The sequence below is a fragment of the Ranitomeya imitator genome, chromosome 7 (assembly GCF_032444005.1).
Source record: "Ranitomeya imitator isolate aRanImi1 chromosome 7, aRanImi1.pri, whole genome shotgun sequence".
NCBI classification, from domain to species: domain Eukaryota; kingdom Metazoa; phylum Chordata; class Amphibia; order Anura; family Dendrobatidae; genus Ranitomeya; species Ranitomeya imitator.
Genome location: NC_091288.1, coordinates 224,205,526 through 224,217,545, shown reverse-complemented (window position 1 = coordinate 224,217,545; position 12,020 = coordinate 224,205,526). Strand labels below are relative to the sequence as shown.

General features: G+C 47.8%; 1 protein-coding gene across 1 annotated transcript in view; it reads right to left on the bottom strand.

Moving 5' to 3' along the window:
• LOC138645704 (serine protease 27-like) overlaps nucleotides 1–10,880 on the bottom strand; it is a 49,069-nt gene extending 38,189 nt beyond the window's left edge. Inside the window, exon 1 of the mRNA XM_069735181.1 lies at nucleotides 10,591–10,880. The gene's annotated coding sequence lies outside the window, so the exon portion shown is untranslated. The remainder of the gene's footprint in view (nucleotides 1–10,590) is intronic.
• Between the last annotated feature and the right edge of the window lie 1,140 nt (nucleotides 10,881–12,020).

Sequence of the window (12,020 nt, the reverse complement as noted above, 5' to 3'; positions counted from 1 at the left end):
TATACACTGCACAGTACCGCTCCTCCTGTATATACACACTGCACAGTACCACTCCTCCTGTATATACACACTGCACAGTACCACTCCTCCTGTATATACACACTGCACATCACCGCTCCTCCTGTATATATACACTGCACAGCACCGCTCCTCCTGTATATATACACTGCACAGTACCGCTCCTCCTGTCCTGTATATATACACTGCACAGTACCGCTCCTCCTGTATATATACACTGCACAGTACCACTCCTCCTGTCCTGTATATATACACTGCACAGTACCACTCCTCCTGTATATATATACACTGTACAGTACCGCTCCTCCTGTCCTGTATATATACACTGCACAGTACCACTCCTCCTGTATATATACACTGCACAGTACCACTCCTCCTGTATATATACACTGCACAGTACCACTCCTCCTGTATATACATACTGCACAGTACCACTCCTCCTGTCCTGTATATATACACTGCACAGTACCACTCCTCCTGTATATATATACACTGCACAGTACCGCTCCTCCTGTCCTGTATATATACACTGCACAGTACCACTCCTCCTGTCCTGAATATATACACTGCACAGTACTGTAATGAACCGGGTTGTTTGGCCGGCCCTGGTTCTTTTCTGAAGGGGATTTATCTATATCCCACTTCCGGTTTGGAACTTGCAGTTCTCTGACGCCCCCCCTACCCTCTGGTCAGTCAGGGAACTGCACCTAGGATAATTTGTCACTAGAAAGGCTGCCTGCTATGTATTGGCTGTGGTGCACACAATGCAGCGAGGGTGGTATAATTATTCCCAGCCGCAGCCGAGGAATACACTTATAAACCCTGTTCCATCGCTACCAGCTTTACCCAACAAGCTCGGTATGGTCTGCTGCCACCAGCTCTTGTTCCATAATCAATAACAGGTCAGGAGCCAACCCAATTAGTAGTGTAATTTACTTCAGAGGACGTACGTTATAGAGCAAGGAGAAATGAAGCTTGTTATTTTATATATTTTACTCCAAAAGGTAGGCAGCGTTTACAAAACTATAAAAGATATGATAAAATGAGACAATGATGTATATACAGACGATTACAAAATAAAAAGGGATTAACGGAAGAAAATAGACTTACAGGTCTTTCATATCATGGCTGACCATGCGGCTGGGAGGGGAGGGGAGCATATGTCCCAGTGCATCACAGATGTGTCTCTCAGCTATCTTCCTGGGCAAAGACTAGTGAAAAATGAGCTCCCACTCACTTATACCCCCTGGTCATGACATCACTGAGTGGGTGCAGCTATGGACTCCACTCGCCTTTCCAGAGACACTCAGAACTTTATTAAAACTCATATTCATCCTAGCGTATGCTGGGAACCTTGTAGAGTTTTCATGAATGTATTGCATATCTTCTCACTAGGTAGCTTCCACTTAAGTCTACAAATGGGGTAGCTGAGTGACCCGGTTAAGTAGTAAGGCCTCAAGAGAGGCCTGGATGTCTTCCTGGAGCAGAACAATATTGTATCATACAATTATTAGGTTCTGTAGAAGGACGTAGATCTGGGGATTTATTATGATGGAATATAGGCTGAACTGGATGGACAAATGTCTTTTTTCGGCCTTACTAACTATGTTACTATGTTACTATGTAATCTGTTTCTGCTAGGTGCTGTGCTTAGAAAACACAATTGTGTGTAGCCCTATTGTTGCACATAATAATAATAATAATCTTTATTTTTATATAGCGCTAACATATTCCGCAGCGCTTTACAGTTTGCACACATTATCATCACTGTCCCCGATTGGGCTCACAATCTAGAATTCCTATCAGTATGTCTTTGGAATGTGGGAGGAAACCGGAGTGCCCGGAGGAAACCCACGCAAACACGGAGAGAACATACAAACTCTTTGCAGATGTTGTCCTGGGTGGGATTAGAACCCAGGACCCCAGCGCTGCAAGGGGTCCCAGCGCACATCCCAAATATGTAGCTTTCACATCTCTGTCACTAATTGGAATCAAGTCATGCCCTACTATTAAGTTTGTACATGAACAAAAGAGCATGTTACCACAGCTGCCTTTAGCCAGCTTAAAGCCATAAACTTCTCAGTGGGGCTGCTACACGCTGGTATCAAGTTGCACAGTGTGCAGTGTGTAGTGAGAAGAAGAGTTTCCTATGCAGCTGGAGAGGGGGGGTTAGAGAGCCCACAGGATGTGTCTGGAAAGCCATGGAACCTTCTGGAAGAAACTCAGAATATAGCATATTTATATTATAGTGACACCTCACCCTTTTGGACTGAGCTACGGAGGCAAGACCTCTCGGTAGTCCTCCATGCACACCTCAGCAGGTTCGCCCCAGCAGGGCAACCCATCTGCATTGCCATGCTCGCTGCCCATTTTGTGTTTGACTGTAAAATCATACTGCTGGAGGGCGAAGCTCCAGCGCAGCAACCTTTTGTTGGTTCCAGACACAGATTATAGCCAGCGCAGAGGGTTGTGGTTAGTCACCACAGTGAAGGCGGGACCGTACAGGTAGGGCTGCAAACGTTGCAGGGCCCAGACCATGGCCAGGCACTCCTTCTCGATGGTGGAATAGACTACTTCCCTCGGCAGAAGCTTCCGGCTCGGGTACAACACTAGGTGCTCTTGGTTCCCCAAGTCGACCTTGCTGAGCACAGCACCGAGGCCAAACTCGCTGGCGTCGGTCTGTACCAGGAACGGTCGACTGCTTTTAACACGGGAGAGTTGCACGTGGCTGTTTTCATAGCCTGGAAAGCCACCTCACAGCTGTCTGTTAATTTGACAGTTTGGGGTAGCCTTTTCCTGGTGAGGTCCGTCAAGGGTTTTGCCAGGCTACTATAGCTTTGTACGAAGCGCCTATAGTACCCTGCAGTGCCCAAGAAGGACATCACCTGTTTCTTCATCCTGGGGGGTGGGCCAGGACAAAATCATGTCCACTTTCCCAGGCTCTGGCCTCATGAAGCCCCTGCCTACCCCGTGCCCCAGGTAGTGGACCTCTCTCATGCCGGCTTCATGGTCAGGCCTGCTTGGTGAATTCACCTGAGCACCTCCTGTAGATGCTGCAAGTGTTCCTCCCAGGAGGACCTGAAGACGGCAATGTCATCCAAGTACACCACTGCATACTTCTCCAGTCCCTGAAGCAGGTGGCTGACCATCAGTTGGAAAGTTGCAGGGGAATTCTTCATGCTGAATGGCATGACCATGGACTCGTACAGTCTGAAGAGGGTGATAAAGGCAGACTTCTCCTGCGCCTTGGGGCTCAGGGGAATCTGCCAGTATCCCAAACTCAAATCCATAATGGACAGATAATTTGCACTAGCTAACCGCTCAAGCAGCTCTTCGATGCGTGGCATTGGGTGCGCATCAGAGGCTGTGATGGCATTGAGCCCCCTTTAGTCCACACAGAATGGGGTGGTCCAATTCTTTTTTGGGCATGAGGACCACGCACTTTTGGACCGTTGAAACACCCCCAGCTGTAACATCTCATCGATCTCCTGGGTGTTTGCCGTAGTGGGGCATGATTCCCGGTGTCAAGCATGTCCAGGATGGGGTCTTCCTCCCCGTCTTCGGGCAGGTTGCAGATTGGTAGGATGTAGGCTTCACGTTCATGATGAGCGTTAATCATATTGATGTCAAAGGCCTTTCGCCTTCCTCGAGCGTGGTCAAGCGTAACCACGTACGTGACTGGGTTGAGCTGTTGATGGACGACGTACGGGCCTTCCCAGGCTGCCTGAAGCTTATCCTTTGGTACGGGGACCAGCACCCGCACCTTTTGACCCACCTGGTTGGTCCGCTCCCGGGCATTCTGGTCATACCAGTGCTTCTGATCTGCCTGAGCCTGCGTCAGGTTGTCATGCACCAACGGCGTCAAGGTCTTCATCTTTTCACGGAAGCGCATGACATACTCCATGATGGACACTTCAGAAGGGTTCAGCTCTTCTTCCCAGGATTCCCTTACCAACACACGAGGTCCCCGGACTTGCCTGCCATACAGGAGCTTGAAGGGGGAAAACCCTGTTGAGGCGTGCAGAACTTATCGGTAAGCGAATAGCAGGTGTGGGAGGTACCACTCCCTGTCACGCCCTTGGGTCTCAACCAGCATGCGTAGCATCTGTTTGAGGGTACTGTTGAAGTGCTCACACAAACCATTGGTCGGGGGGTGATACGCACTCGATACCAGATGCTTCCCCTTCATTTTCTTACAGAGAGCCTCCATTAGGCGAAAAATGAATTGGGTCTCTAGGTCGGTAAGCATCTCTTTGGGAAATCCTACCCGTTAAAAGATGGCCAACAGTGCATGCGCCACCTTATCCACCCTAGTTGAGGACAGAGCCACTGCATCTAGGTACCAGGTAGAGTAGTCTACCACAGTAAGGATGCATTGCTTTCCAGAGCTGCTGGGGACGGCCAACGGGCCCACAATGTCCACCGCGATCCTCTGGAAAGGCTCCTCTATCACTGGCAAAGGGATCAGGTGAGCCTTAAGAGCAGGCCCCACCTTCCCCACTCTTTGGCAGGTGAAACAGGAGCGGCAGTAGTTTGTCACATCTGTCCCCATCTTGGGCCAATAGAAGTGTTGAGACAGCCGGGCCTTAGTTTTGCTTACCCCCAAGTGTCCAACGAGTGAGACCTCATGGGCAATCCGCAACAACTCACCCCTGAATTGGTACGGGACGACCAGCTGTCTTTCCCTCAACCACTCCTTTTGGGATTGACCAGGAACTGTCTCCCATTATAACCTCCCTCGTTACTAGAACACCCTCTCCTTATCAGTCACGGAGGTGGACATCTCGGTGAGGTGTTTCAAATTCTCAGGCTCGAATCTGAGTGCAGAGCAGCCTGGAACTCGTGGCTGGAGGCAGCCAGAATCGACATCAGGATCCCTTCCCCACAGGAACTCTCTGGGACCTGACCTGGATTCAGGGTTGAGGAGGATCCAGAAGGCAGACCGTTATCTGCTTTCCGGGCACTCTGCCTGCGGGTGACAGCAGCTATGTAGACTGTCTCCCCGGGGATTTCCACAGAACTATCACTCGGCGCTGCTATGGGTACTACCTCCCCATCCACCCCATCACCTCAGGAGCAGTGCTACCTATGGGGCAGATCCCTTCCTCTGTGGCACTGGTCAGTTGCACGGCATCACCTTCTTCATGGTTCCCATGCATATCCCCATTTCCCTTAGCACCATCGCTTGCTTCTTTTAGTGGTTCCTCAGCCATTTCACCCTGCAGAGTGACGTGGCTGAGCACTCCTGCACCTGTAGACACATCATTGTCAGGAAATAAATGGTTAGCAGGTAAAACATGCAAATTTTCATCCTCATCATCATCAATATGAGATAAAGCATTATCTGGTATATCACTCTCAGGGTATGCATGTAAATTCCCGTCATTATTATTCGCATTGCATCACCCTTAGCATCAGATTGGGTAGGGAAATCAGGGACATAATATGCAAGCATTCTCCCCAAATCAGTCCCCAACAAAACATCAGTGGGCAAGTTATTGGACAACCCCACATCCTTTACCATGCTCCCAGCACGCCAATCTATAAACACCCGGGCCACTGGCAGGGGACAACGGATACCCCTAATCCCGGTGACAGTCAGGGTTTTCCCCAGAATAATCTCTTCAGGGGCCACCAGTTCAGGTCGGATGAGGGTTCATTCAGCCCGTGTCCTTGAGGCCTTTAGCGACATGGCCCCCCCACGGTGATGTGCTGTATGTTGTCATAGACCCTCCCAACCTCCCCACCCACCAAAAAACCGGCTCATTAGGCCCATTTATCATCCTCACTGCTGACACCAATATGTTATGAACCGGGGTTGTTTGGCTGCCTCCGGTTCTTTTCTGAAAGGGATTTATTTATATCCCACTTACCAGTTCCGGTTTTGAACTTGCTGCTCTCTGGCGCCTCCTTTACCCGTAGGTCAGTCAGGGAACTGAACCTAGGAAAATTAGTCACCAGAAAAGCTGCCTGCTATGTACTGGCTGTGGGGCACACACTGCAGCGAGGGTGATATAAATTATTCCCAGCCACAGCCATGCAATACACTTATAAACCCCGTTCAGTCACTGACAGCTTTACCCAACAAGCTCAGTACGGTCGGCTGCCACCAGCTCCTATTCCTTTTTCAATAACTGGTCAGGAGCCAACCCAATTAGTAGCGTAATTTACTTCAGAGGACGTGAAAGTACATTATAGCGCAAGGAGAAACGAAGATAGTAATTTTATATATTTTACTCCAAAAGGTAGGCAGTGTTTACAAAAGTGTAAAAAGATATTATTAAATTAGACAATTGTGTATATACAGAACGATTACAAATAAAAAGAGATTAAAGTTGAAAAAAAAATATTTACAGTTCCCTCATATAATTTCAGATCATGGCAAACCATGTCGTATGGGAGGGGCGACATCAAAATGCATCAGAGCAGCTTGCAGAGCTGCTGTTAGCTCTTTTCCTGGGCAAAGACTGACTCATAACTCAGCAGGTTTAAGATATATCCTCTGGTCGTGACATCACTGAGTGGGCTGAGTTATGAAATACACTCCTCTTTTCTCAGAGGGTCTGAAGCATACTGAAAACTCCTACCCATTGTAGCTCGGGGATGGCACACTGTATAGCAATGATGGAACTACCATTCTTGGCATGAGCTAGGCGCTGCGCTTAGAATATGCACTGGTGTGTAGCCCTATTGTCGCTCATCCCAAATATATAAAACTTTCATATCTCTGTCACCACCTGAGGTTGAATTATTCATCATGAATAATTCTCACACAACGCAGCGGATGCATGGCTGCAAACAAAAGCATTCCTGAGGGAGGGGGGAAGGAGTATAGGATTACACAAAGCTGACAGGCAGTGTGGCATAGCTGCTTGGTGCTGCTGTGGGGGAAAAAAGGAGGGGGTCAAATCTGCAGCGTGTGTGTGTGTGTCATGGAACCTTCTAGAACTACACTCAGAACATGGCATATTTTCATTATCGTGACAACCGCCGTCGACCGTTCCTTGTACAGACCGACGACAGCGAGTGTGGCCTCGGTGCTGTGCTCAGCCAGGTTGACTTGGGGAACCAAGAACACCCTGTGCTGTACCTGAGCCAGAAGCTTCTGCTGAGGGAAGTGGCCTATTCCACCATCAAGCAGGAGTGCCTGGGCCCTGCAACATTTGCAGCCCTACCTGTACGGTCACACCTTCAATGTGGTGACCGACCACAACCCTCTGTGGTGGCTACAATCCATGTCTGGTACCAACAGAAGGTTGCTGCGCTGGAGCCTTGCCCTGCAGCAGTACGACTTTACAGTCAAACACAAAACAGGCAGCAAGCATGGCAATGCTGACGGGTTGTCCCACTGGGGCAAACCTGCTGAGGTGCGCATGGAGGAGTACCAAGAGGTCTTGCCTCCGTAGCACAGTCCAAAAGGGGGAGGTGTCAGGAATATTATGTATTTGATTCTTTATTATCACGCACACTGAGCTCCGCTACATCGATTAGGTCTGTGTACAGATACATGCTGTGGGCTTTCTGACCACCCCTCTCTTCCCCCCAGCTGCCTGTGGGTCAATACACTTCTATGCCTGTCAACTTTGTGTAATTCTAAACCATTTCTCCCCTCCCCCTGCACTCAGCTGTGAATCTGAAAGTAAAGAGTAGCAACACATGGCAATCCCTTTTTTTCTAGCTACAGTGGTCCTTTAAGACCAAATATATCCACACAGGATATTCACAGAAAGAAGCAGCTCATCTTTCTGGAAACCACAGGGACAGTGCTCCCATCTGGTGGGTTTTGGAAGCTCAGCGCTTAGCAGAAATTGAGACATGCATTACTGCTTAACCGAGGCTCATAGCCAAGTTGTGTGTGGACTTAAATGCACGCGGAGCATAATAATAATGTTCTTTCTTCTACGAGGTTCACCCCAAGATAAATGGGTAATAGCATGATTTCAAATCTTTCAGAAAGGGGAGTATTCAGCCCACTCTGTGAGGTCAGCACAGGGGAAGTGCCTTGGTTTTGGGCACATGTATAAGTTAGTGGGAAGTCATTTTGCACTAGTCTTTGTCCAGGAAGATAGCTGAGAGACGCTCTGTGATGCATTTTGATGTCACCCTTCCCCCCTGCCGCATGGTCAGCCAAGATATGAGAGAACTGTAAGTTTCTTTTCTTCTTTTAATCCCTTTAATTTTGTAATTGTCTGTAGATACGATAATGGTCTCCTTTTATAATATCTTTTTTATACTTTTGCAAACTGCCTACTTTTGGAGTAAAATATATAAAATTACTAGCTTCGTTTCTCCTTGCTCTATAACCTACTTTTACGTCCTCTGAAGTAAATTACGCTACTAATTGGGTTGGCTCCTGACCCGTTATTAATTAGGAAATAGGAGCTGGTGGCAGCGGAAGTGTCCTGAACCTTTGGGAAAACTGGCAGCGACGGACAGCGTTGATAATTATAGTTCTCTCCTGAGTGGGAGTAGTTACAGTATATTGCCCTCGCTGCAGTGTGCCCAATAGCCAGTACATAGCAGGCAGCCTTTCTAGCGACAAATTATCCTAGGTGCAGTTCCCTGGCTGACCTGAGGGTAAGGGGGCACCAGAGAGCTGCAGGTTCCAAACCGGAACTGGGAAGTGGGATATAAATAAATCCTTGAAGAAAGAACTGGGGGCAACCAGACAACCCTGCTTCATGACAGAGACAACTGATGGTGCAATAGGAAGAAAATGGAAGAAATACAAAATGACTGTAAATCGACATCGATCTGGGGCACCATGCAAAATCTCACCTTTTGCTTGATCATGAGGAAGGTGAGAAATCAGCCTAAAACTAAACGGGGGGAACTTGTTAATGATCTCAAGGCAGCTTGGACCACAGTCATTAAGAAAACCATTGGTAACACATTACACCGTAAAGGTTTACAATCCTGCAGTGTCCGCAAGGTTCATCTGCTCAAGAAGGCACATGTGCAGGCCCGTCTGAAGTCTGACAATGAACATATGGATGATTCTGTGAGTGACTGGGAGAAGGTGCTGTGGTCAGATGAGACTCAACTCGCCGTGTTTGCAGGAAGAGAAATGCTGCTTATGACCCAAAGACACCATTCCCACTGTGAAGCATGGAGGAGGAAACATTATGTTCTGGGGATTTTTCTCTGCTAAGGGCACAGGACTACTTCACCACATAAATGGGAGAATTGATGGAGCCATGCACTGTAAAATCCTGAGTTACAACCTCCTTCCCTCCGCCAGGACATTAAAAATGGGTCGTGACTGAGTCTTCCAGCAAGACAATTACCCAAAACATACAGCCACAGCAACAAAGGAGTGGCTCAAAAAGAAGCATATTAAGGTCATGGAGTGGCCTAGTGTCATGATCCCAATGGCAGGGGATCACAAAAGGACAAGCACAAAAAACAAAACAAGCTCTAGGGTGATGGAAACTGAGCTGACCGCGATCCTGAACCTAACACACAACTAGCTGTAGCCAGGGAACGTGCCTACGATGATTCCTAGACGTCTCGCGCCAGCCGAAGGACTAACTTCCCCTATTAGAAGAAACACAGACCTCTCTTGCCTCCAGAGAAACACCCCACAGAAATAGCAGCCCCCCACATGTAATGACGGTGAAATGAGAGGAAAGCACATACGTAGTTATGAAAACAGATTCAGCAAAATGAGGCCCGCTAAAGCTAGATAGCAGAGGATACAAAAGTGAACTGCGCGGTCAGCGAAAAACCCTACAAAAAAACCATCCTGAAATTACTTGAACTCATGTGCCAACTCATGGAACATGAGGAGTAATATCAGCCCACTAGAGCAACCAGCAAAAAGGAATCACATATCTGCAAGCTGGACTAAGACAAAAATTAAGCAAAACGTGGAACAGGAAAATCAAAAACTTAGCTTGTCCTGAAGATTACAGAAGCGGGAAGCAGAGGTAACAAGACACACTGATTACATTGATAGCCGGCGAGGAAATGACAAGAAAGCCAGGTTAAATAGGAAACTCCCATATCCTGATAGAACAGGTGGACACCAGAGACCGCAGAAAACACAAGTCACCCAGTACCATCAGTAACCACCAGAGGGAGCCCAAAAACAGAATCCACAACAGCCTAGCCAGTCTACAGACCTTCATGCCATAGAAAACTTATGGAGGGAGATGAAGCTCCGAGTTGCCAAGCGACAGCCTCCAAACCTTAATGATTTAGAGATGATCTGCAAAGAGGAGTGGATCAAAATTCCTCCTGACATGTGCGCAAACCTCATCATCAACTACAAAAAACGTCTGACTGCTGTGCTTGCCAACAAGGGTTTTACCACCAATTATTAAGTCTTGGTTTCCAGAGGGATCAAATACTTATTTCTCATTGCAAAATACAAATAAATGTATATAATTTATAGAATGTGATTTTTCTGGATTTTTTTTTAGGTTTTCTATCTCTCAATGTTAAAATTAACCTACCTTATAGACTGTTCATATCTGTCAGTGGGCAAACATACAAAATCAGCAAGGGATCAAATACTTATTTCCTCCACTGTATATACACTGTATAGTACCACTCCTCCTGTATACATACATTGCACAGTTCCATCTCTCCTGTCCTCTGCAGATCACTCCTATTTCCTTCTCTTCCACCTGCCGTTGTATCCGGGTGTGATCTCTTCCATGTGAGTGAGGGGAATGTTATGTGCCTGGACGAGCTCGGGTGGGGCAGAGATTAGCGGGTCAGACACCCCTCACGCACCCTGCACCCTGGAGCTTGCCCGGACCTGTCGCTCTTAGGACACAACAACAGCTGCATCAGCAGCAGATCACACAGAGCACAGTGTGGACGGCGCAGTCATCCATCCCATCATCCGATCAATCAAATCAGCTGCAGAGTCATATGATATTTATTATTACTCTTAGGAAGGCATAAGATTTAAAGGAGACAACAGAGAAGAGGAAAGGAAGTAACAGAGCAAAGGGCAGAGGAATGACCACAGAAGAGAGCAGGAGAGAGAAAAGAGAGCAAAGGGCAGAGGAATGACCACAGAAGAGAGCAGGAGAGAGAAAAGAGAGCAAAGGGCAGAGGAATGACCACAGAAGAGAGAACAGAGAGCAAAGGGCAGCACGGTGGCTCAGTGGTTAGCACTGCAGCCTTGCAGCACTGGGGTCCTGGGTTCAAATCCCACCAAGGACAGCATCTGCAAGGAGTTTGTATGTTCTCCCCGTGTTTGCATGGGTTTCCTCCGGGTACTCCGGTTCCCTCCCACATTCCAAAGACATAACGATAGGGAATTTAGATTGTGGGCCCCATCGGAGACAGTGATGATAATGTGTGCAAAACTGTAAAGAGCTGAGGAATACGTTGGCACTATAAAAATAAAGATTATTATTATTATGATATTATGAGAGATTAAAGGGAAGACTAATGACCACAGAAGACAACAGGAGAGAAAAAAGAGAGCAAAGGGCAGAGGAATGACCACAGAAGACCGCAGGAGGGAGAAAAGAGAGCAAAGGGCAGAGGAATGACCACAGAAGACCGCAGGAGGGAGAAAAGAGAGCAAAGGGCAGAGGAATGACCACAGAAGACAGCAGGAGAGAGAAAAGAGAGCAAAGGGCAGAGGAATGACCACAGAAGACAGCAGGAGAGAGAAAAGAGAGCAAAGGGCAGAGGAATGACCACAGAAGACAACAGGAGAGAGAAAAGAGAGCAAAGGGCAGAGGAATGACCACAGAAGACAGCAGGAGAGAGAAAAGAGAGCAAAGGGCAGAGGAATGACCACAGAAGACAACAGGAGAGAGAAAAGAGAGCAAAGGGCAGAGGAATGACCACAGAAGACAACAGGAGAGAGAAAAGAGAGCAAAGGGCAGAGGAATGACCACAGAAGACAGCAGGAGGGAGAAAAGAGAGCAAAGGGCAGAGGAATGACCACAGAAGACAGCAGGAAATAGAACAAAGGGCAGAGGAATGACCACAGAAGACAGCAGGAGGGAGAAAAAAAGAGCAAAGGGCAGAGG